General features: G+C 38.1%; 1 protein-coding gene across 18 annotated transcripts in view; it reads right to left on the reverse strand.

Moving 5' to 3' along the window:
• Nucleotides 1-26,516, reverse strand: part of FRS2 (fibroblast growth factor receptor substrate 2) — a 121,192-nt gene that overhangs the window by 29,328 nt on the left and 65,348 nt on the right. The window contains exon 1 of one of the 18 annotated variants that reach the window (XM_060165405.1): nucleotides 548-660. The exons of the other annotated variants lie outside the window; for them this stretch is intronic. The gene's annotated coding sequence lies outside the window, so the exon portion shown is untranslated. Of the gene's footprint in view, nucleotides 1-547; nucleotides 661-26,516 lie in introns of those variants that run through there. 18 annotated transcript variants of the gene reach the window in all.

Here is a 26,516-nt window from a genome sequence, read left to right on the forward strand (position 1 = left end):
TATATTTTGGGCACAGCTAACTGCTGTATTTAATTTCATTAAGACAATCAAGAGGATAGCATTCAAAAACCTTGTTCTTTGTGTAAGTGGTCTAGTTGATTGTTTTTAAACTATGTGGGTAGGTCTTTTTTTTAATTGATATACCTTAGTTTTCTGTTTATTTTTAACACTGCTAAGGATTTTTTATTATTTATATTACTCTAAGAAAGAGAAGTTAAAAAAAAAGGCTAAGGAGGGAGATTCTAGTATATTCTGCTAGTCACTAAACGAGAGCCATTCTGTAAAAAAGTAAGGATACATGCAACATAGTTTCCTTGGTTAGCTGAAATTTAAAAATATATATGTACACAGTAAACCAAAAAAGTACCCAAGTATTTTTAAGCATCTATCCATGAATATGGTTGTATCTGCATACCTCTAAATAGATTTTCTTCCTTTAAGTTTTTTATTCTACTAAAGGCAATGTTGGTGAACCACTTTGCAATTCACAACCCTCTATGAACTCCCCCTTTTTTTAACTCTCAAAAAAATCAATTACATTACTTACAAATCACTTCAATATCTGGTACTTTATTTTCTGGAAACTCTTTATGTCTAATCTAAATTCCTTGTACTGCAATTTAAACCAGATTCCTCTCATTTTTGTTTTTTCTGTAAGAGACAAGTTAAACCAGGATAATCAAGAAAGATTAAGCACATGCTTATGTATATTTAAACTGCCATCAATTCATTTTCCTATGGATAAATCTAAAATATTAATAAAGAAACATTTCTTTATTTTAGACACAGTTTTTGAATTAAGCTAACAAAAGCTTACTTAGTAAATAAAAATGATTGTAAACAGCTATCAATATTAAGGAGAGAATAAAAAATGAGTTCATTCATTTCTCCATATATACATTAAAGCATGCAACAACTATTTTCTGAGTATCAACTCTCTTTGCCAGGCACTGAGTTAAATGTTAAAGAAATAAAGAGGACATACACATTCTCTGATTCTACGGAGCTTACTGTTTAGTGAGGGAGGCAGACAAGCAAAGGAATACATGGCAGAGTTACAGATCCATGTATCCATGTGCCAGTGCCATCAGAACATGTAACTCAGAGCAGAAGGAAAGGGAAGTGATCAAGGAGCCTTCCTAGGAAAGGTGACCACTAAGTCAAGTCCTGAAAGACAGATGGGAGTTTTCTAGGGCAAGGGCAATCCAAATGAAAAAGAGTGCATACTAAAGCACAGAAACCTAAAAAAACATGGCAGCCTCCAGAACCAAATAGTTCCTTTTAGTTGGAATGTACGGTATGCATGGGAAAATAATAGAAGATAGGCAGGAAGGTAGGTTCATGCCATTTCATGAAGCGCCAGTTTGCACTGCTGAGGACAGTTCACATTTTCCCTTACAATCTTAAAGACACCACTAATGTCCTACCAAAATACTTTCCTATAGAAGCATGAAGTCTAGAATATATACATGGAGAACATCTAATTCCTAAGAATAAAATTAATGGTGTTTTACTATGATGCCTAAAGTCTAACCTATAAGTCACAGCATCTATCTATAAACATAAACATTCTCCCAACAGTATCCAGACCTGCAGTGAGTGTCACTGTAAAATGATGACCTGAACCTCGGATTCCCTTCTTTCATTTCTGGAAAATGTTACCCACTTTAACCTCATATTTCACACTGAATCTGACAAAGTCACTTTCAATCATGCATTTGGGTTTTTAGAACAGAAATCCGAGAATCTGTATGTATATCTTTATCTACCATCTATATTTCTATCAATCAAGAAGTGTGTGTGTGTGCGTGTGTGTGTGTTTAGCAAATACTGAGAAAATGGTACTAAAATGGCTTATGATACAAAACACAACTTTTACCTTTAATAACACCAGTCATAATTCAATCCTGGAATCACCTATAATCTTGGAACATACTCATACCCAGAAACACTGGTGATGAAATTTACACAGTTAAATCTGGGTGCCCATAATCTCTGCCCTAAGATATAAAAACAGACACACAGATGTGCTAACCCAGCAGATGAGTTACATTCTGCCTTAGCTAATTGAATAATGTAATCAGTACCAATGGCAACAATCCCAGCACCTTAAATTACAGGAAAAAATATCATCAGCCTTGGGAACTCCCAAAGAAAGTCTTAGTTTAAGTGCTCTATGTTGCAATATAAAAATATGTACAAGAAAATCAAGTACTGTCCTCCAGCAACATCAAAGGGTGAACAATCTATATGACAGATCATGTAGCTCTCTCTACTAAAAATTCACAGATTGCACCACAAAAAGACGACACATGATTGTAAGGTAGCAGTAATAAAGTATATGCATTCTCCAGAAAGCATTTATCATTAACTCTGAAAACTGGAATACATATATTTGATCTTATGGAGACAGTGCATTCAGTTTTCTCTAAGTATTATACATCAGAATTCCAGGTTTGTATTTTTCAACTCGGTTATTATTTCTACATATTATTCTTACAACTGTGTCAAATTAAACCAATGATTGCTTAACCCTCATAATAAACCTCTAGTTTATAAATTTACTAATAGACACTAGTCCCCTAGCAGGCACTGAACCCTAGCATAATAACTATTTAACTTATGAGGTTTTACTAACCTGACTAACAATAAAAGGTAAAATCCAAATATGAATTTTACAATGTTTTTCTTAGTATGATACACCTAATAGTTCTTAAAAAGAATTTGGCTTTATGGCTTTATTCTTTAAAACAACAAAACACTGGGCTTCCCTGGTGGCACAGTGGTTGAGAGTCCGCCTCCCGATGCGGGGGACATGGGTTCGTGCCCCGGTCCAGGAAGATCCCACATGCCGTGGAGCGTCTGGGCCCGTGAGCCACGGCCGCTAAGCCTGCGTGTCCGGAGCCTGTGCTCCGCAACTGGAGAGGCCACAACAGTGAGAGGCCCACGTACCGCAAAAAAAACAAAACAACAAAACACTAAATGCAAACCATTTGAACTTCAATTTCATGTTAAATGAATATACAAATTATTCAATATCAATCCAACTATAAACATCAATAAAACACTACAAGACATACAAGAAAATCTCCAGGCAACTTCACTTTTTATATAATACGCTTAGCCTAGAGCTAAATAAATATTAATGAAGAATAACAGAAAAGTAAATAAAAAGATTAATTTTCAAAACTGAATATACCGGTGTATGAGAAGAATATACCATAAACCTGCATTTTCAAACTCAGGTGGTTATCATGCTAGTTACTAGACTCTTATTAACAGTCTAAATATTGACTGTGTATATATAAAATGTACATACACATTCAATTTGCTCAAAATACACTAAGCCAAATGCCAAGCAACTCTAAAAAAAATCCTCAAAACAAACTGCTTCATGAATAGGTCACTCATGACTTTCTGCACTTGTCTCAATCTAAAATGCTCTTAAATTCTCTAAGGAATATAAGCTTGATAATTTATTTTCTACTTTTAGAGCAATGCGTTCAAAATTACTGCTACAATCTAGCATTAAACTCAGCTAACTCAAGTACCCCACTAATAAAAATGTTTGATGTGTGTGTTTTCTAACATCCCCCACCCTCACAAAATACAAGAAAAAAAGAGTTAAGCAGAAATATTTACATCAGAGTAAATATTTGATGAACTGTTTGGGGCCATTAATAAGCACTGCTTAAAGAATATTTAATGACAAAGAAAAATGTTCATGGTATAAAAAGTTAAGCAGAAAAAAAAGACAAAACTGTTCTTTTAAAATGCAATATGGTATTCAGGATTGGATCCTGGAACAGAAAAGGACATTAGTGGAAAAACTGGAAAAATCCAAATAAAGTCTGTAGTTATTTAATAAAATTATACCAGTGTTAATTTCTTAGTTTTGACAAGTATACTCTAGTTATATAAGATTAATATTAGGGAAAGCTGAATAATGGATATATGAGAATCTCTGTACTACCTTTGCAACTTTACTGTGATTCTAAAATTGTTCTGAAAAAAAATTTTATTTTAAAAATTACTTTGCATGCCCAGTAGCAAGTTTGAGAAGATTCTCATTTTAAAAAATAACACACTTACTTTTCTCTCTCCCACTCCTAAACAAAATACATAAGCCTAGAAAAAGACTAGATGAAAACACATTAAAATGTTAACAGTGGTTCACTCGGTAGTAGGATGAAAAGCACTTTTCTCTTCATATTTTCTATAGTGTGAATTGCTTTTATAATCAACAATACATCGTTAACTAAAGAATATACAAATCAATACTTTGTTAAAGCCTTCTTCAGAAAGAAAAGCTATAAATGTCTAAGCAGAGCCCAAAGGCAGACAACATATAAAACAGGTTAGGGCAGAGTGTGAAGAACACAGTGGCCAAGAGAAACTGCCAGGAGAACCTAAGTAGGCAAAACCTAATTAGTAAATGCTGGAAACCTGATGATACACGAACATCTACTCTTAGGCTAAAGGTGCTCACAGTCAGCAATGTTATGTTCAGAATTCATGACTTAGGGGAATGTCCCAAAAGTCCCCCTAACACTAGGAATTTATGGGATACGTACCCTGGGTTTATTCCAAACAAAAATAATGCAGCTAGACATGCACAACTGCCCAATGAGAGCTTCTAGAAATACATCAGGATGACAGTGTGTTCTCTAAATTTTTCTACTTTTTTCTTCTCTAACACCTCCCTACAACCTATGCCCATGCCCAGTCTTTAGCCCAAAGACCAAAAATGGTACTCTGATGTCATTTAGCAACAGGAGTAGAGACCATTAGAACAAGAGAATCAAATACTATTTCAGACGTCTGACAGGTGAGTATCACAAAAGTTTTTCAATACTTTCAGGGCAAAATATGCTGACAACCTCATTCAACCATAAGAGGGGAAAATTTAATCAACAACAAATGTTTCCACAATCAAAATAAAAAAATAAAATACATTTGTCCCTTAAAGATAGCGCCAGTGGAATCAGACAGAATGAATTTTGATAAAGAACCTCTTCGAAGGGACTTCCCTGGCAGTCCAGTAGTTAAGACTTCGCCTTCCAATGCAGGGGATGTGGGTTCGATCCCTGGTTGGGGAGCTAAGATCCCACATACCTTGCAGCCAGAAAAACAAAACAAAACGAAACATAAAACAGAAGTAATATTGTAACAAATTCAATAAAGACTTTAAAAATGGTCCACATCAAAAAAAAAAATCTTAAAAAAAAAAGAACCTCTTCCAAGCTGTAATCAGGGTGATTTGTGTGTGTCGGGCTGTCTAACCCTCCTGAAACAGTGCTATGTGGCCTGTTCTGGGGTTTGTGTTGTTTTTTAAAGATAGATTTGAATTTTTACTTTATTTATGGTCACCCTCATTCTCAGTTGATAGCAGGTCCTAGAGTTGTCACTTAATAAATATGTACGTGCTTTTTTTTTTTTTAGTTTATTCTTTTGAATCCTGGACTCTGTAATCAGATACCCATGCCTATTAAGAACAGGTGCAAAATGAGGCCCTCTACTGAGATCACAGAATATTTTACGTTCAAGAACATGGTCTTTACTTCATGAGCTTCTTAACAGCAACTGTAAACATCAGAAGCCTCTTCTGCTTACTTTCCAGTTCTTGGTCATGTTTAAGAAAGTAGAGGCTACCAAAATAGTGATTCTCAGGAATGGAGACTATAATATTATCACTGTTATTACTTCTAATACCAATGAAGATATAAACTGTTTTCATCAAAACCGAGACACAACTCATTTTAAGACTTGATATTTTATATCCCACCAAGAAACAGAAGTGGTTAATTAAACTACGAGATGCCACTGACTGTAAGATACACCCAAATTTCAGTGACTAAAATTGGAAAATCAATGAAATATAGTCAACGAAGACTATCAACTTATTACAAATAACAGTAATGAAAGGATGTTTAAAATATCTTTTCTTTGCTCCTTCCTATACACTAGAAGACAGTTACAATCAAGTAACAGGATTTGAGTGTCCAAGACCCAATATTCTTTTGAACCATGATAAATATTTGTCTAGAGAACAATCGTATTGCAGACTGCTGGGAACTATTTTCTCCATCTTCGAATGGGGAAATTAAGGAAAAAAATTAATCAAGATTTTACTGGAAGCCAAATTTAGAATTCTTAGTGTCCCTATATACAACTTTAACAAAGATAATATGAACTCTATCCCTAAAGGTTTCATGGTTTGTTTTCCTTCAGATTTACCTTGATCTTAAACTCAGGATATCAAACATCCATGGTAAAGGAAATTCTGAAGAGCTATATTCAAAAGTACAGCTAAGGTCACTGGGGCTATTCCCTCTAAGCAAAACGTATGATGAAATAGAATTTGAAAGCAATGATGAGAATATCTCCTTTCATTTTTTAAGACACATGTGGAGAAAACAAATCTCTACAGAAAACAGCCAGAATTTCTAAGATGTTTTACTCTGTACCACTTTCAAATGTTTCTTCATCAGCATGAAAGCTGGCTGAAAAGCTATCAACCTTAAACTCTCTTTAAAAAACAAGCAGGGACTTCCCTGGTGGCACAGTGGTTAAGACTCGTGCTCCCAATGCAGGGGGCCCAGGTTCGATCCCTGGTCAGGGAACTAGATCCCGCTTACATGCCACAACCAAGAGCTTGCATACCACAACTAAGGAGCCGGCAAGCTGCAACTAAGACCTGACACAACCAAATAAATAAATAAAAAATAAAACACAAACAAACCAAACTCCCACCCGCCCCCCCAAAGAAAACAATGAACTTAATTCAGCAGTTAGCTACAAAGAATATTAGTCTCATATTCTTGTTAAAGCCTTAAAATTTTTAATTTTGCATATGCAAATTCCAAATTTGAATTCTCTCTAACTATTAACCCTGCTAAATAGAAGGTAGAATGTGACTAAGACAAGATTTTCACCTTCATGTAATGGATAGATGGCCTACAACAGCTCTGCTATCTAAATGCATTTTAAAATACCACATTAGAATCTAAAATAATGCTTCATTTTAATCACTCTAAATTCCTCCAGTAGAAGGCAGTATCAATCTCTGATAATGCCAGCAAGGCAGCATGATACAGTAAAAATATCATGAGCTTTAGAACCAGACAGAGCTGAGTTCTTAACATCTCTGAATCTATGTTTCCCCATAGGCAAGTTAAAAACACCACCACCTACCTCATATTACTGTTACAGGTTTGGAGGCGGTTGAAGAAATCTGGGGTCCGAATTAGAGTAGTGAGCAATGAAGATGGAGAAAGAAAGATGGATTAGAGCAATACTCAGAAGTAAGCATCAGTAACACCTGATAACTGATTAGACTGGGAAGAAAAGCAGAAGTCAAGGAGCATACCTACATTTTCCATTTAGGTAACAGTCCATTCACAGAGCTAGAAAACATAAGAAGGACACAAGGTTTAGAGAAGCACATAAGCTCAATTTTGAACGTACTGTGATGCCTGTCAGATATCCAAGTATAAATGCTCAAAAGACAAACAGAAATACAAGTATGGAAGTGGAAGAAAGATCTGAATTGGAGATAAGGATCTAGGAGTCATCAGCTTATGGATGCAAGGCACAGGACAAGATGAGATTGCCCAGTGAGAAGAAAAGACCTAGAGAAACTCAGAAACACCAACATTTAAGGAAACTGAAAAGGAAGAGAAGCCCACAAAGGAGACTGGAGAGGTACTGTCCAAGAAACAGGAAGAAAATCACCAAGAGTGTGGTATCACAGGGGCCTAGAGAAGACAATGATTCAAGGTGAGATGGGATACAAAGAACAGTCTAATATCAATAAGGTAAGACTGCAGAAACCATGGTAAGTTAGTTTGGAGAAGATAATATTTGGCAGTAAGGAAGAGTAAGTCAGCTGTCTTAAATTTTCTGTTTTATGGAATAATGGACTTGAGCTGGACCGAACCACAGACATCTACGAGAATAAAATAGATTTCCATCTAACAAAGAATTGATTTCCCTTTAAATGCTGAGTTCTCAATCACTACCCATGTTCAACTGGATGAGAAGCTGGATGAGATGACTTGAGTTTCTTTCAATTGAAGTAAATTTCAAGAACTAAACTAAATCTGAAATACTTTGCATTAAGAAGAACAAAGGGAAAGACATAAGAAAAAAAGCTTTTAAATACTTAGAAATATAAAGTAATGGTTCTATGAAATTTTAAAAACCATATTCAAATAATTCTAAGTAAAATACATAGACAAGATAAAGGAAGGAAAATGAGACAGAGATGAACCCAATGAATGAGCAAGACAGGAAGCCCACTCATCATTTTTTGCCCATTTCAAAGTCGTTTATAATTTTTCCTTACAAAATCTTGCATGGCTCCCCCTATTCCCCTGAAAGTTAAAATTAAAGACTTTTTAATGGCTGGCCTACAAGGTCCTAAATACTTTGTTATTGTTTTCTACCCTTCTGGCTCCAGTGGTGATCACAGGTACTTCACACTTGGCTCCAGCCACACTGGCCCCCTGGCTGTTTCTGCATACACTAAACCTCAAGGCCTTTGCAATCGTTGTTCTATCTGGACAACTCTTCTGCCAAATACCCACACAGCTTGCTCCCTCATTTGTTTCAAGTCTTTGCTCACAAATCAATTTTTAGAGGACTTCCCTGAGCACTCTACAGAAAACACATAAACTTTTACCCCACAATGGTAACCCCTTTTCCTCTACACTGCCATGTTATTTTCCAAATGACTTATTATCAGCTGGCATGCTATATATTAAGTTATTGATTCCCTGTCTCTACGCCAAAGCCAGAACAAACTATAAACTCTATGTTGTCTTCACTGCTGTATCCCCAATGTCTAGAGAGTGCCTATGTTAAATGCTCAAATAGTTTTAGTTGAATGAATAAATACCATATTACTGGATGATGTTTCAAATTAGCACATACATACTGATACATTTTGCCCCTGAATTCCTACAATATTAAAACATATCACTAAAACTACAAACAAATAATCTCATACTTCCACTAGTTACTACATTACTTAATAGATTTTTTTGTCTTTTTTCTACCAGTTTTATTGAGATATAAATGACCGCAGCATGTATAAGTTTAAAATGTATGGCGTAACGATTTGATTTGTATCATGAAATGATTACCACAATAAATTTAGAGAACATCCACCTTCTCACATAGATACAAATAGAAGAAAAAAGATTTTTTTTCTCCTTGAAATAAGAACTCTTAGGATTTACTCTCTTTAACTTTCACGAATGACATTCAGCAGTGTTAATTACATTTATCACATTGTACATTACATCCCTAGTACTTATCTTCTAACTGAAAGTTTGTACATTTTGGCTACCTTCATTCTTTAAAATAGAGCTTAAAATTATCACTTAGATTTGCGTAAACACTGACAGCTATTTCAGGAAAAACGCTTTGAATTTTAGCATATAATACCAGAAGATTTCTCTGAGAAGCAATGCTATCATGTGGCTGTCAAAGTGGGCAAGTATACTCACAAGATTTACGTGGCATCAGATATCTTCCTTTTCATCCTACACAGGTTCAAAGACTGCCATCTAGATTGTAGTTATTATAGATGTGATGCCTAAAGAGTCTATCTGGGCAAGCCAATTGCCTAAAAGTCACCATCCAAGCTGTATTCCCCCAAGCTAGGTCACTACTTGAAGTTCCTGCAGTCTTGGTATGGGCCTACTTGAAGGAGAATACTCGAGGACCAAGACTACTGTTTATATTGAGTTTCTGATCCTAAACCGCTCCCTAAGCTATTAATTTTTAACCTTAAAAGGTTCCTAATATTAACTACTATTATCTTTGACTATCACTTGAACTACCTGCTGTGTGAAATTCCAAAACCAACATCTTTGGTCTAATTATTTGACATTTCTATGATTTAGTTACTTGGGAGTTATTTCAGCTAAAAGAGGAATGTGGTTACATAAGTGGAAAACACAAGTTTGGAAAATCACAGGCTACCGAAATAATGGTTTAGCTATTAACAACATATTAGTTTCTCCAAATATTTTCTTTCTTTACACTAGTTCATCCAAAAATCTGTCTAAAAATTCAAAGAATAAAGAGCTCATTTTTTTCCCTTCGTCTATAAATAAGCCAAAAATAAAGCTAAAAAAGTAAGGCTTTAAATTCCTCCTATTGATAAGGCTGAAATTGTTTAAGCTTGGGTTTGCTACCATACACATTTTTCACTTTAATTAAACTGCTACAAAATAATATGTTTATTTGTCACAACTAAGTATGACTGTTAGTAAGGGAAAGTATTCATAACATATTACCCCTCCTTGTTGCCAGCCAATAAAATATCTGGATTGGAGGCAATAAATGCTGTTTTCCTAACATATGGCCCCGGTGACACTTGCTTTAGTAATAAAAAAAAATAACCAAATAATCATTCAAGTGTCCAAGGCAAAATTTTTCTGAAAATAGAAAAAAAATACTTATTTGAAATCAACATCTCTATTTAAATTACTAAAAATGTGTTAAGAAAGATGGCGGGGGCGTCCCTGGTGGCGCAGTGGTTGAGAGTCCGCCTGCCGACGCAGGGGACATGGGTTCAGGCCTGGTCCAGGAAGATCCCACATGCCTCAGAGCGGCTGGGCCCATGAGCCATCGCCGCTGAGCCTGTGCGTCCGGAGCCTGTGCTCCACAACGGAAGAGGCCACAACAGTGAGAGGCCCGCGTACAGCAAAAAAAAAAGAAAGATGGCGGTGTGGGAAGATGCGGAGTTAGCGTCTCCCCACAACTAGGGCGCGTGCAGGCCGCTGGTGGGGGACTCTAACCCCCAAGCAGATGGGAGGAACCCCAGAGTAAACTGGTAGGATGCTGGGGGACTGACAGTGGAGGAGAAGTGGAGGCCAGGCAAGATCGGCATCCCTGAGGTGGGGGAGATCAGGAGAGGCAGTGGGGAGGGACTCTGGGAAGAGCGGAAGAGGAGCGGAGGGTGATCGCCTGGCCCACTGGGGATGGGGAGCCTGCTGAGCTCCCAAGCTGGTTCCCCCCACTCCAAAGCCCTATCCAGGCTGCATGGATCCTGGGGGCACAGGAGGGAGGCCAGTGAGATCAGGAGTGGCAGACGGGACAGGCCATCCAGGAGGAGTGGGAGAGGAATGGAGGGTGCTTGCCCTGCTCACTCGGGCTCAGGAAGCCTGCTGAGCTCCCAGGCCGGTTCCCTGCCCTCCAAAGCCCCCTCCAGGTCAGATGGGTCCTTCGGGGCATAGGAAGGAGGCCAAGGGGAGAATAGGAGAGGGGCCCTCTGGGAGAAGCAGGAGAGGAGCAGAGGTTGACTGCCCCACCCATTCGGACACAGGGAGCCTGCTGAGCTTGCAGGCTGGTTCCCTGCCCTCCAAGGACCCTCTGACCCCTGCATTGGTCCTGGGGACACAGGAGGGAGGCCGGGAGATCAGGACAGGCAGGCGGGAGGGGTGCTCCCAGACTGTAAACCGGAGGAACAGGAGAGGAGAGGAGGGTGTTTGCCCCACCCACTCAAACCCAGGAAGCCTGTTGGGCTCCCAAGTGAGGAGGTCCCCTGCCCTCTGATACCAGGGGTGGGGGGCATGCCAGGGCCCCTTCTGTTCCTTGAGCCTAAGCCTAAACCTCACCCTTGCTTAGGTCCCGCTCTCCAAAGACAAGGTCTTTCCCCCACTCCTTTTTTCTTCCTTGTTTTTTTCTTTTGTCTCCTCCTCTTTTTACTATTGTGGTACTGACTTACCTTCTGGTTGTTGAGTCATCTATATTTTTATTTTTAAGTCCTTTCTAACATATCTGTTAGTTTCCTAGTCTAATTTTATTTTTAGCTTTGTTATTGTTTTTTTTTACCACCCCACATGGCTTGTGGGATCTTAATTTGCAAGCACAGGGTCGGGCAGAAGCTCCTGCGGTGGGAGCTCCGAATCTGAACCACTGGACTAACACAGAACCTCAGACCTCAGGGAATATTCATCGGAGTAAAGTCTCACAGAGTTCCTCATCTCAGCACCAAAACCCAGCTCTACCCAACAGCCTACAAACTCCAGTGTTGGAAGCCTCAGGCCAAACAACAAGTAAAACAGGAACACAATCCAAATCATCATCAAAAAAAAAGAGATGGAAAACAATATGTCACAGATGAAGGAGCAAGGTAAAAACCAACACCACCAAATAAATGAAGAGGAAATAGGCAATCTACCTGAAAAAGAATTCAGAGTAATGATAGTAAAGATGATCCAGAATCTTGGAAATAGAATGGAAGCACGGATTGAGAAACTGCAAGGAATGTTTAACAACGATCTAGAAGAACTAAAGAACAAACAAACAGACATGAACAACACATTAACTGAAATGAAAAACACACTAGAAGGAATCAATAACAGAATAATGGAGGCAAAAGAATGAATAAGTGAGCTGGAAGGCAAAATCGTGGAAGTAACTGTCAAGGAGCAGAATAAAAAAAAAAGAACGAAAAGAGTTGAAGACAATCTCAGAGACCTCTGGGACAACACTAACCACACCAACATTCGAATTATATGGGTCCCAGAAGAAGAAGAGAAAAAGAAAGGGTCTGAGAAAATATTTGAAGAAATTACAGTGGAAAACTTCCCTAACATGGGAAAGGAAATAGTCACCCAAGTCCAGGAAGCACAGAAAGTCCCAGGATAAACCCTAGGAAAAAGATACCAAGACACATATTAATCAAAAAAAACAAAAATTAAATTCAAACAAAAAGTATTAAAAGCAGCAAGGGAAAAATAACATACAAAGGAATCTCCATAAGGTTATCAGCTGATTTTTCAGTGGAAACTCTGCAGGCCAGAATGAAGTGGTAGGATATGCTTAAAGTGATGAAAGAGAAAAACCTACAACCAAGATTACTTTACCCAGCAAGGATCTCATTCAGATTCTATGGAGAAGTCAAAAGTCTTTCAGACAAACAAAAGCTAAGAGAATTCAGCATCACCAAACCAGCTTTACACCAAATGCTAAAGAAACTTCTTTAAGCGGGAAACACAAAAGAAGAAAGAGCCACAAAAACAAATGCAAAACAATTAAGAAAATGGTAATGGGAACATACATATCGATACTAACCTTGAATGTAAAAGGAATAAATGCCCCAACCAAAAGACACAGACTGGCTGAATGGATATAAAAACAAGACCCACATATATGTTGTCTACAGGAGACCCACTTCTGACCTAGGGACACATAAAGACTGAAAGTGAAGGGATGGAAAAAGATATTCCATGCAAATGGAAATCAAAAGAAAGCTGGAGGAGGAATACTCATATCAGATAAAATAGACTTTCAAATAAAGACTGTTACAAGAGATAAGGAGGGACACTACATAATGATCAAAGGATCAATCCAAGAAGAAGATATAACAATTATAAATGTTTATGCACCCAACATAGGAGCACCTCAATACATAAGGCAAATGCTAACAACCATGAAAGGAGAAATCAACAGTAACACAATAATAGTAGGGGACTTTAACACCCCACTTACACCAATGGACAGATCATCCAAACAGAAAATAAATAAGGAAACACAAGCTTTAAATGACACAACAGACCAGACAGATCTAATTGATATTTATAGAACATTCCACCCAAAAGTGGCAGAATACACTTTCTTCTCAAGTGCACATGGAACATTCTCCATGACAGATCACAACTTGGGTCACAAATCAAGCCTTGGAAAATTTAGAAAATTGAAATCATACCAAGCATCTTTTCTGACCACAACGGTATGAGACTGAAAATCAATTACAAGATAAAAACTGTAAAAAACACAAATAGATGGAGGCTAAACAGCGCGCTAGTAAGCAACCAAGAGATCACTGAAGAAATCAAAGAAGAAATTAAAAAATACATAGAAACAAACGACAATGAAAACATGATGACCCGAAACCTATGGGATGCAGCAAAAGCAGTTCTAAGAGGGAAGTTTATAGCAATTCAATCTCACCTCAAGAAACAAGAAAAATCTCAAATAAACAATTTAACCCTACACTTAAAACAACTAGAGAAAGAAGAACAAATAAAACCCAAAGTCAGCAGGAGGAAAGAAATCATAAAGATCAGAACAGAAATAAATGAACCAGAAATAAAGAAAACAATAGCAAAGATCAATAGAACTAAAAGTTGCTTCTTTGAGAAGATAAACAAAATTGATAAACCCTTAGCCACACTCATCAAAAAAAAAAGGGAGATGATGCAAATCAATAAAATGAAAAAGGAGAAATCACAACTGACACTGCAGAAATACAAAGGATTATGAGAGACTACTACAAACAACTATATGCCAATAAAATGGACAACCACGAAGAAATGGACAAATTCTTGGAAAGCTACAATTTTCCAAGACTGAACCAGGAAGAATTAGAAAATATAAATAGACATATCAGAAGTAATGAAATTGAAACCATAATTTTAAATCTTCCTAACAAACTAAAGTCCATGACCAGATGGCTTCACAGGCAAATTCTATCAAACATTTAGAGAAAAGCTAACACCAATCCTTCTCAAACTCTTACAAAAAATTGCAGAGGGAGAAACACTCCCAAATTCATTCTACAAAGCCATCATTACCCTGATACCAGAGCCAGAAAAAGATATCACAAAAAAAGAAAATTATAGACCAATATCACTGATGAACATAGATGCAAAAATCCTGAACAAAATACTAGCAAACAGAATCCAACAAAACATTTAAAGGATCATACACCGTTTATCCCAGGGATGCAAGGATTCTTCAATATACGCAAATCAATCAATATGATACACCACAATAACAAATTAAGGAATAAAAACCATATGATAATCTCAATAGATGCAGAAAAACCTTTTGACAAAATTCAACACTCATTTATGATAAAAACTCTCCAGAAAATGGGCATAGAGGGAAACTACCTCAACATAATAAAGGCCATATATGACAAACCCACATATTCAATGGTGAAAAACTGAAAGCATTTCCAGTAGGATCAGGAACAAGACAAGGATGTCCACTCTCGCCACTCTTATTCAACAGTTTTGGAAGTCCTAGCCACAGCAATTAGAGAAGAAAAAGAAATAAAAGGAATACAAGTTGGAAAAGAAGAATTAAAACTTTCACTATTTGCTGATGACATGATACTGTACATAGAAAATCCTAAAGATGCCACCAGAAAACAACTAGAACTAATCAATAAATTTGGTAAGGTTGTGCAGGATACAAAATTAATGCACAGAAATCTCTGGCATTCCTATACACCAACAACGAAAAATCAGAAAGAGAAATTAAGGAAACACTCCCATTTACCACTGCAACAAAAAGAATAAAATACCTAGGAATAAACCTGCCTAAGGAGGCGAAAGACTTGTACTCAGAAAACTATAAAACACTGCTGAAAGAAATCAAACATGACATAAACAGATGGAGAAATATACCATGTTCTTGGATTGGAAGAATCAGTATTGTGAAAATGACTATACTACCCAAAGCAATCTACAGATTCAATGAAATCTGTAGATCTGCCATCAAACTACCAATGGCATTCTTCACAGAATTAGAACAAAAAATCTTACAATTTGTATGGAAACACTAAAGACCACGAATAGCCAAAGCAATCCTGAGAAAGAAAAACTGAGTTGGAGGAATCAGGCTCACTGACTTCAAACTATATCGCAAAGCTACAGTAATGAAGACAGCATGGTACTGGCACAAAAACAGAAACATAGATCAATGGTACAGGGCACAATGCCCAGAGATAAACCCATGCACATATGGGCACCTAATTTACGACAAAGGGGGCAAAAACATACAGTCGAGAAAAGTCAGCCTCTTCAATAAGTGGTGCTGGGAAAACTGGACAGCTACATGTAAAAGAATGAAATTAGAACACTACCTAACACCATACACAAAAATAAACTCCAAATGGATTACAGACTTAAATGTAAGACCAGACACTATAAAACTTTTAGAGGAAAACATAGGAAAAACACTCTTTGACATAAACCACAGCAAGATCTTTTCTGACCCACCTCCTAGAGTAACAGAAATAAAAACAAAAATAAACAAATGGGACCTAATGAAACTTAAAAGCTTTTGCACAGCAAAGGAAACCATAAACAAGATGAAAAGACAACCCTCAGAATGGGAGAAAATATTTGCAAATGAAGCAACTGACAAAGGATTAATCTCCAAAATATACAAGCAGCTCATGCAGCTCAATATCAAAAAAACAAACAACCCAATCCAAAATGGGCAGAAGACCTAAATAGACATTTCTCCAAAGAAGATATGCAGACTGCCAACAAAACACATGAAAAGATGCTCAACATCAGTAATCATTAGAGAAATGCAAATCAAAACTACAATGAGGTATCACCTCACACAGGTCAGAATGGCCCTCATCAAAAAACCTACAAGCAATAAATGCTGGAGAGGGTGTGGAGAAAAGGGAACCCTCTAGCACTGTTGGTGGGAATGTAAATTGATACAGCCACTAAGGAGAACAGTATGGAGGTTCCTTAAAAAACTAAATATAGAACTACCATATGACCCAGCAATCCCACTACTGGGCCTATACCCTGAGAAAACCATTAATTCAAAAACAGTCATGTATCACAATGTTCATTGCAGCACTATTTACAATAGCCAGGACATGGAAGCAACCTAAGTGTCTATCGACAGATGAATGGATAAAGAAGATGTGGCACATATATACAATGGAATATTACTCAGCCATAAATGAAACGAAATTGAGTTATTTGTAGTGAGGTGGATGGACCCAGAGTCTGTCATACAGAGTGGAGTAAGTCGGAAAGAGAAAAATAAGTACCGTATGCTAACGCATATATATGGAATCTAAAAAAAAAAAAAAAAAAGGTTCTGAAGAACCTAGGGGCAGGACAGGAATAAAGATGCAGACGTAGAGAATGGACTTGAGGACATGGGGAGGGAGATGGGTAAGCTGGGACGAAGTGAGAGAGTGGCACTGACATATGTACACTACCAAATGTAAAATAGATAGCTACTGGGAAGCAGCCACATAGCACAGGGAGATCAGTTCGGTGCTTTGCGACCACCTAGAGGGGTGGGATAGGGAGTGTGGGAGGGAGATGCAAAAGGGTGGGGATATGGGGATATAGGTATATGCATAGCTGTTTCACTTTATTCTACAGCAGAAACTAACATACCACTGTAAAGCAGTTATACTCCAATAAAGATGTTTAAAAATAAAAATAAACTTTTTTAGAACAATTTCAGAGAAAAACTGAGAAGACAGTAGGGTTCCTATATACCCCACACCCAGTGTTACCTATTAACATTTTACATTAGTATGAAACCTCTGTTACAAGTAATAAACTAATATAAACATAGTATTATTAACTAAAGTCCATATTTTATTTAAATTTTCTTAGTTTTTACATAATGTCTTTTCGTTTCAGGATCCTATCCAAGATATCACATTATATTTAATTGTCATATCCTTTGTAGGCCCCTCTTGGCTATACAGTTTCTCAGGTTTTCCTTGTTTTTGATGACCCCAACAGTCTTGGGGAATCCCGGTCAAGTATTTTGTTGAATGGCCCTCCAATAGGATTTGTCTGTTTTTCCTTTTTTAAAAATTCAATTTATTTAAACTAAAAAGAACAAAAACAGTTCGTCCATTTCTCCCCCCCCACCCCCTTCCTCTAGCAACCACTACTCTGTTCTACCTATGAGCTGGGGGTCGGGGGGTGATTGGTTTGTTTTTAGATTCCACATATAAGAAAGATCTTTTACTGATGTGTCTGTTTCTGCCTCATTTTACTTAGCATAATGCCCTCAGGTCAATCCATGTTACAAATGTCAAGATTTCCTTCTTTTTTGTGGCTGAATAATATTCCATTGTATATAAATACCACTTATTCTTTAACCACTCATCGATGGACACTTACATTGTTTCCATATCTTGGCTATTACAAATAATGCTGCAATGAACATGGGGGGTGGGGGGAGTATACCTTTTTGAGCTCGTGTTTTTATTTTCTTCAGATAAATATCCCAAAGTGAAACTGCTGGATCATATGGTAGTTCTAGTTTTAATTTGAGGACCCTCCATACTGTTTTTCATAGTGGCTACAACAATTTACACTCCCACCAACACTGCACAAGGGTCCCCTTTCCTCCACATCCTCACCAACATTATTTATTTCTAGTCTTATTCATAAGAGTCATTCTAACAGGTGTGAGGTGATATCTCACTGTGGTTTTAATTTGCATTTCCCTGATGATTAATGATGTAGAGAATCTTTTCATGTACCTGTTGGCCACCTGTATGTCTTCCTTGGGAAAATGTCTATTCAGATTTTCTGCCAATTTTTTAATCAGATTGGTTTTTTGCTATGGAATTACATGAGTTCTTCATATATTTTGGATATTAACCCCTTATCAGATACATGATTTGCAAATATTTTCTCCCACGCAGTAGGTTGCCTTTTCTTTTTGTTGATGGCTTCCTTTGTTATGCAGAAGTTTTTAGTTTGATGTAATCCCAGTTATTTATTTGTTTTTGTTGCTTTTGCTTTCAGTGTCAGATTCAAAAAATCATCACCAAGACCTATGTTGGGGAGATTCCCATCTATGTTTTCTTCTAGGAGTTTTAATGCTTCCAGGTCTTATGTTCAAGTCTTTAATCCATTTTTAGTTACTTCTCAAGTATGGCATAAGATAGCAATCCAGTTTCCTTCTTTTGCATGTGGCTGTCCAATTTTCCCAACACCATTTATTAAAGAGACTGTCCTTTTCCCATTGTATATTCTTGGCTCCTTTGTTGTAAAATAATTGACCATATATGTGTGGGTTTATTTCTGGGCTCTGTATTCCATTCCATTCATTGATCTATGTGTCTGTTTTTATGCCAATATCACACTGTCTTAATTACTATAGCTTTATAATGTAGTTTTAGACAAGGGCACATGATGCCTCCCTCTTTGTTCTTCTTTCTCAAAATTGCTTTGGCTATTTGGGGTTTTTTATGGTTCCACAGAAATCTTAGAATTGTTTGTTCTATTACTGTGAAAAAATGCCATTAGAATTTTGATAGGAATTGAACTGAACATGTATATTGGATAATATGAACATTTTAACAATATTAATTCTTCCAATCTATGAGCACTAAATATCCCATTTATTTGTGTCGTCTTCAGTTTCTTTTATTAATCTCTTGTAATTTTCAGTATAAAGATATTTTATCTCCATGGTTAAATTTATTCCTAGGTATTTTATTTTTTTATGCAATTGTAAATAGGACTGTTTTATCTCTTTTCGACAGTTCATTACTAGTGTACAGAAACACAATGATTTTTGTGTATTGATTCCATATTCTGCAACTTCACTGAATTCTATTTTTGTTTTTTTACTAACAGTCTGATGGAGTCTTATGGGTTTTCTACATATAATATCATGTCATCTGCAAATAGTGACAGTTTTACTTCTTCCTTTCCAATTACGATGCTTTTATTTCTTTTTCTTCCATAACTGCTCTGGCAAGGACTTCTAATACTATATTCAATAAAAGTAGTAAGAATGGACATCCTCATCTCATTCCTGATCTCAGAGGAAAAGCTTTCAACTTTCCATGGTTGACTATGATGTTAGCTGTGGGCTTGTCATATATGGCATTTATTATGTTGAGGTATGTTCCCACTATACCTGCTTTGGTAGGTTTTTTTTGCTGTTGTTTTTTGTTTTTGTTTTTGTTTTTTGCCGTATGCGGGCCTCTCACTGTCGCGGCCTCTCCCGTTGCGGAGCACAGGCACCGGAAGTGCAGGCCCAGCGGCCATGGCTCACGGGCCCAGCAGCTCTGCGGCATGTGGGATCCTCCCAGACCAGGACACGAACCCGCGTCCCCTGCACCTGCAGGTGGACTCCCAACCACTGCGCCACCAGGGAAGCCCCTTTGATAGGTTTTATCCTAAATGGATGTTAAATGCTTTTCATTTGCTTTTCATAATTGTCAAATGCTTTTCCTGCATCTATTGAGATGATCATATGATTTTTTTTTTTTTTTTTGCGGTACGCGGGCCTCTCACTGTTGTGGCCTCTCCCGTTGCAGAGCACAGGCTCCGGACGCACAGGCCCAGTGGCCATGGCTCATAGGCCCAGCCACTCCGCGGCATGTGGGATCTTCCCAGACTGGGGCACGAACCCATGTCCCCTGCATCAGCAGGCGGACTCTCAACCACTGCGCCACCAGGGAAGCCCCGATCATATGATTTTTATCCTTCATTTTGTTAATGTGACGTATCACACTGACTGATTTGCAGATGTTGAGCCATCCTTGAATCCCTGAAATAAATCTCACTTGATCATGGTCTGTATGTTGTTGAATTTGTTTTGCTAATATTTTGTTCAGGATTTTTACATCAATTTTCATCAGAAATACTAGCCTGTAATTTTCTTTTCTTGAGGCATCCTTGTCTGGTTTTGGTATCAGGCTAATGTTAGCCTCATAAAATAAGTATGGAAGAGTTTGAGAGGAATTAGTATTAATTCTTCTTTGACTGTTTGGTAGAATTCACTAGTGAAGCTGTCTGGTCCTAAACTTCTGTCTGTTAGGAAGTTTTTGATTACTGATTTAATCTCCTTACTTGTAATCAGTCTGTTCAGATTTTCTATGTCATCATGATTCAGTCTTGGCAAACTGTATGTTTCTAAGGATTTATCCATTTCTTTTAAGTTGTCCAGTTTGTTAGTGACAATTATTCAAAGTAGTCTCTTATGATCCTTTGTATTACTGTAGTTATCAGTTGTAACATCTCCTCTTTCATTTCTGATTTTATTTTTTTGAGTCCTCTCTTTTTTTTCTTGGTGAGTCTAACTACAGGTTTGTGAATTTTATCTTTTCAAAGAACGAGCTCTTGGTTTCATGGAACTTTTCTATTGTCTTTTTAGTCTCTAATTTATCTCTGCTCTAACCTTTGTTATTTCCTCCCTTTTAACTTTAGGCTTCATTTGTTCTCCTTTTCCTAGTTCCTTGAGGTGTAAAGTTAGGTTGTTTGAGACTTTTCTCACTTCTTGAAGTAGGCATTTATCACTACAAACTTCCCTCTTAGAACTGCTTTTGCTACATCCCGTAAATGTTGGTATGTTCCATTTTCATTTGTCTCAAAGTATTTTTGACTTTTCTTTTGATTTCTTCTTTCACCCATTGGTTGTTCAGTAGCATGTTGCTTAATCCCCACATATTTGTGATATTTCCAGTTTTCTTAGTATAATTAATTTCCAGTTTCATACCACTGGGGTCAGAAAAGATGCTTAGTATTTCAATCCTCTTAAATTTATTAAGACTAGTTTGTGACCTAACATATGATCTATCTTGAAAAAATATTCCATATGCATTTGAGAAGAATGTGTACTTTATAGCTTCTGGATAGAGTGTTCTATAAATAATATTTAAGTTCATCTGGTCTAATATGTATTTTAAGGATGATGTTTCCTTACTGATTTTCTGTTTGGATGATGTATCCATTGGTTTCAGTGGGATATTAAAAGTTCCATCTATCATTGTATTGCTGTCTATTTCTCCCTTTAGGTTTGTTAATATTAGCTTTATATATTTAGGTGCTCCTATGTTGGGTGCATAAATATTTACAAATGTTACTATTCTTGTTGGATTGACCCCTTTATGATTATGTAACGTCCTTTTCCCTTTTTGTCTCTTACTAGTCTTCTGTTTTAAAGTCTATTTGTCTGATATAAGTAGAGCTACTACAGCTTTCTTTTGGTTTCCATTTGCATGGAATGTCTTTTTCCATCCTTTCACTTTCAGCCTGTGTACGTTCTTACACCTAAACTGAATCTCTTGTAGGCAGCTTATAGAGAGAGGGGTCTTGTTCCAGCCACTGTGTGTCTTTTGATTGGAGAATTTAGTCCATTTACATTTAAAGTAATTCTTGATAAATGTATGATTTAATGCCATTTTGTTAATTGTTTTCCAGCTGTTTTTGTTGTTCCTCTCTATTCCTTTCTTCTATTGCTCTGTTCCTTTGTGGTTGGGTGACTTTCTTTAGTGGTATACTTATTTCTCTTTTTCTTGAATATTTACCATAGATTTTTGGTTTGTGGTTAACATGAGGCTTACATATAACAACTTATATCTATAACAATCAACTTTAAGATGGTTAAATTTGATCCCATTGTAAAGCTCAGTATTATTACCCCCACCCCATTTTATGCTTTTGATGTCACATTTAACATCTTTTTTTTTTTTTTTTGCAGTATGTGGGCCTCTCACTGTTGTGGCCTCTCCCGTTGCGGAGCACAGGCTCCGGACGCGCAGGCTCAGCAGCCATGGCTCACGGGCCCAGCCGCTCCATGGCATGTGGGATCCTCCCAGACCGGGGCACGAACCCGTGTCCCCTGCATCGGCAGGCGGACTCTCAACCACTGCATCACCAGGGAAGTCCCAACATTTAACATCTTTTTATCTTATATATCCCTTAATTATTGTAATCAGTTATTATTACTTTTGTTTTTTAAACTTTCCACTACCTTTGTGAATGATTAATCTATTACCGCTACTATATGTTTACCTTTCTTTCATTCTTTCTTTTTTTGCTACTAATTGGTGCCCCTTTTCAGCTTAAAGAAGTCCTTTAACATTTCTTGTAAGGCTGGTTTAATGGTGATGAACTCCTTTAGCTTTTGCTTATCTGGAAAACTATCTCTCCTTTAGTTCTGAATGATAACTGGGTAGAATATTCTTGGTTGGCATATTTTTTTTTCTTTCAGCACTTTGAATATATGCCACTCCCTTCTGTCCTGCAAAGTTTATGCTGAAAAATCTGTTGGTAGTCTTATTAGGGTTTCCCTGCATACAAGTTGTTTTTCTCCTCCTGTTTTTAAGAGTCCCTCTTTTTTTTTTTTTTTTGGTCACGGCTTGCAGCATAGGGGATCTTAGTATCCCGAACAGGGATCAAACGCCATTCCCCCTGCAGTGGAAGTGTGGAGTCCTAACCACTGGACTGCCAGGGAATTCCCTCTCTTTAACTTTTTGACATCTTAATTATAATGTGTCTTAGGGTCTGTCTCCTTAGGATCTTTTTTTTTTTTTTTAATAATTCTTTGAGCATCTTAGATCTGGATGTCTGTTTCCCTCTCCAGGTTAGGGACGTTTACAGCCATTGTTTCTTAAGACTTCTGCCCCTTTCTCTCTCTTCTCCTTCTGTGAGCCCTGTGATGTGAATATTAGTCCATTTGATGTTGTCTCATCAATCCCTTAAGTCATCCTCATTTTTTCATTCTTTTTTTCTTTTTGCTGCTCTGACTGGGTGAGTTCTATTGCCTTGTTTTTGAGTTAGTTGATCCTTTCTTTTACTTCATCTAGTCTGCTGTTGAATCCCTCTAGTGTATTTTTCAGTTTGATTATTGTATTCTTCAGCTCTGTGACTTCTATTTGGTACTTTCTTATATTTTCCATCTCTTTAACATTCTGTGTTCATCCATTCTTCTCCCCAGGTCAGTAAGCATCTTTATAATCATTACTTTGAATAATTTATCAGGTAAATTACTTATCTTCATTTCATTAAGGTTTTTTCCTGAGGTTTTATCTTATTTTCCCATTTAGAACAAATTCCTCTGTTTCTTCATTTTGCTTGACTCTCTGTGTTGGTTTCTATACAGCAGATGAAATAACCACTTCTCCCAGTCTTGAAGGAATGGCCCTGTGTAGGAGATGAAACTTGTTGTTCAACTGTGCCTCGGCTCTTGGTTGTCCCTCAAACCTCTGTGCTTCTCTAAGAAGCCTATCGTATTTTTAATAGCTCCCAGTAGTAGAAGATGTACCAAGACCTGCCAGCATCCCAAAGGGGAGGATTTCAGCACCTAGACTCAGGCTGACTTGAAGTCAGAAACTTGGGCATCAGCTTTTAAAAGTATGAATACCTATGCAATCCTGTGGGACTACAAGCATAACACCTGCTGGCCACCAGAACCAGGCGATCTGGAGGTGTCTGCTGGGTTACAGTTGCAGAAATTCAAGCTCCAGGACAGGGTAGATGTTCTTTACTCAGTGATACTAGTGAGTTGGAGCAAGGCAGAGAAAGAGCACAAAGATGGCAACTACAGCATACGTTCCTTGAGAGTACAGACCACAGGCCACTCCACAGGCCACTAAATGTGTAGCAAATCTGAAGCCTGCCCCTCAGGCCAAAGCTCCAGGACAAGAGGCTTCCTTCACAGAAAGCCAGGGTCAGGGAGATGGGTGTGTATGTGTCTCAATCCACTGTTTCTGCAGTGCTCTGGGAGTGGCTGGCAGCCTGCCAAAAACCATCTTTCCTAATACCACAGTCCTGTGGGACCCAGGAATGAAAGCTTCCCCATCCCATCCCCCAGCTACCAGAGCCAGGTGATCAAAAGGTGTCCTCTGGGCAGCAGCTCCGAAAACCAGGGCACCAGACGTGTAAAGCTCTCCTCCAAGAGACACTGGTGCTCTGGAATATGGCAGAGGATGAGCTCAAAGGTAGTATCCACCCTCCGAGGTGTCTGGAAAGGATTACAGCCAGTCCCAAGATGTGTGTTTAATTAGAGACCCACCCTTCAGGCCACAGTCATGATGACTAGCTAATAGGTCTCCTTCACAGAAAGACTGATGAGCTCCTGGGTCTGCTGCCTCTTGCTATGCTCTGAATTCTTGCTGTGCCCTGGAACTGTTTAAGAACTCTTTCTCCGTTGCTTACAGTCCTGTGAGACTCATGAACATAAGCTCCACTGGCCACCAGTGCCACATAATGTAGAGGTGTCCCCTGGCAGCAGCTACAAAAGTTTGAGTAACAGACAGGGGTTTCTGGGAGACACATTATTACAGTCTCATGGGACCAGGGACACAAGCTCCCCTGTCCTCTAGAGCCAGGCGATCAAGAGGAATCCCCAAGGCAGTGGCCACAAAAATCGAGGCACCAGCATGTGAATGCTCCTTTCTGGGAAATACTGGTGCTCTAGAGCATAACAAAGGGAGAGCATGAAGATGGCACCTGCCAGTCTCTGTCCTCAGAGAACATTCCAGCAGGCTCCTAGGTGTGTGCATTAAATTAGATGCCTGCCTCTCAGGCCAGCACTTTAATATTAGCAAGTCTGGGCACAAGTCAGCTGCCTCTGAGCTGGCTCCTGAAGTAGGTGAGTCCGAGTGCACAAGCTCTTTAACAGCAGTTTCTCAGACTGCTACAGTCTTGTGGGTCTCTGGACATGAGCCCTCTTGGTTTTCAAAGTTAGATGTTTTCGGGTCTCATCTCTCAAATGTATCTCTTAAAAGCTGGGATGCCTGATGTTGGATTTGAAACCTTCACTCCTCAGGGCGAGGCTCTGGTTTTTGAGTTCCCTCCCACTTGTAGAATATCACACTGAGGGTAGGGTTTATGGCAAGACCTTGACAGTTTTGGGGAATACTGGTCAAGTATTTTGTAGAAAGGCCCTCTCCTGGGATTTGTATAATGTTTTTCTCATGATTAGATGAAGAGTTATGGGGTTTAGGGGAGAAGAACACAGAGATAAAGTACCATTTTCATCATATCATATTCCTGGAAGTATCCTATCACTATGACTTATCACTATTGATATTGATCCTGATCACCTGGCTGAGGTAGTGTTTGCCGTTTCTCCACTGTAAAATTACTTCTCCCAAGATCCTTTCATTAGTGTACTCTTTGAAAGTCATTAGCCCACACTTAAGGAGTGGGGAGTTATTTTCTACCCTGTTGAAGATAAACGATCAACCTAAATTATTTAGAGGTCTTCTGCACAGATTTTCTCTTTTCCACTTCTTTATTCAATCATTTATTTATATTAGTATGGAACCAAGGATACTGACTTTATACTTTAGGTTATAATCCAATACTACTTTATACTTATTTTCTTGCTCAAATTATTCCAACTTTGGCCACTGAGAGCTCTTTCAGCCCTCTGTCATGTTCCCATTACCGTGGGTTTGTTTGTTGAAGCACCTTCTTACTTTCTGACACTACAAGATGCTCCAAGTTGATTTTTTTTTCTTTTTTTGGCCAAGCAGCATGTGGGATCTTAGTTCCCCAACTAGTGATTGAACTCACGACCCCCAAATTGGAAGCACAGAGTCTTAACCACTGGACTGCCAGGGAAGTCCCCAGCCTGGTCTTATGTATTTCTTGCCCCAGTCGTAGAAGCAGACATTTCTCCAAGAAACCCTGGTTCCCTTCACTGGAGAACTGTATTAGAAACCAAAATCTGGGCATCAGGTGTGCTGCTTATTGGGCTGTCATTGTTTCTAAGAGGGCCTTAGTTTTTTTATTAATTAATTTATTTTTGTCTGCATTGGGTCTTCATTGCTGCATGTGGCCTTTCTCTAGTTGTGGCGAAAGGGGGGCTGCTCTTCGTTGCGGTGCGCGGGCTTCTCATTGCGGTGGCTTCTCTTGTTGCGGAGCACAGGCTCAGGGCGTGTGGGCTTCAGTAGTGTGGCACATGGGCTCAGCAGTTGTGGCTCGCAAACTCTAGAGCACAGGCTCAGTAGT

The sequence above is a fragment of the Lagenorhynchus albirostris genome, chromosome 11 (assembly GCF_949774975.1).
Source record: "Lagenorhynchus albirostris chromosome 11, mLagAlb1.1, whole genome shotgun sequence".
Classification (NCBI taxonomy): Eukaryota; Metazoa; Chordata; class Mammalia; order Artiodactyla; family Delphinidae; genus Lagenorhynchus; species Lagenorhynchus albirostris.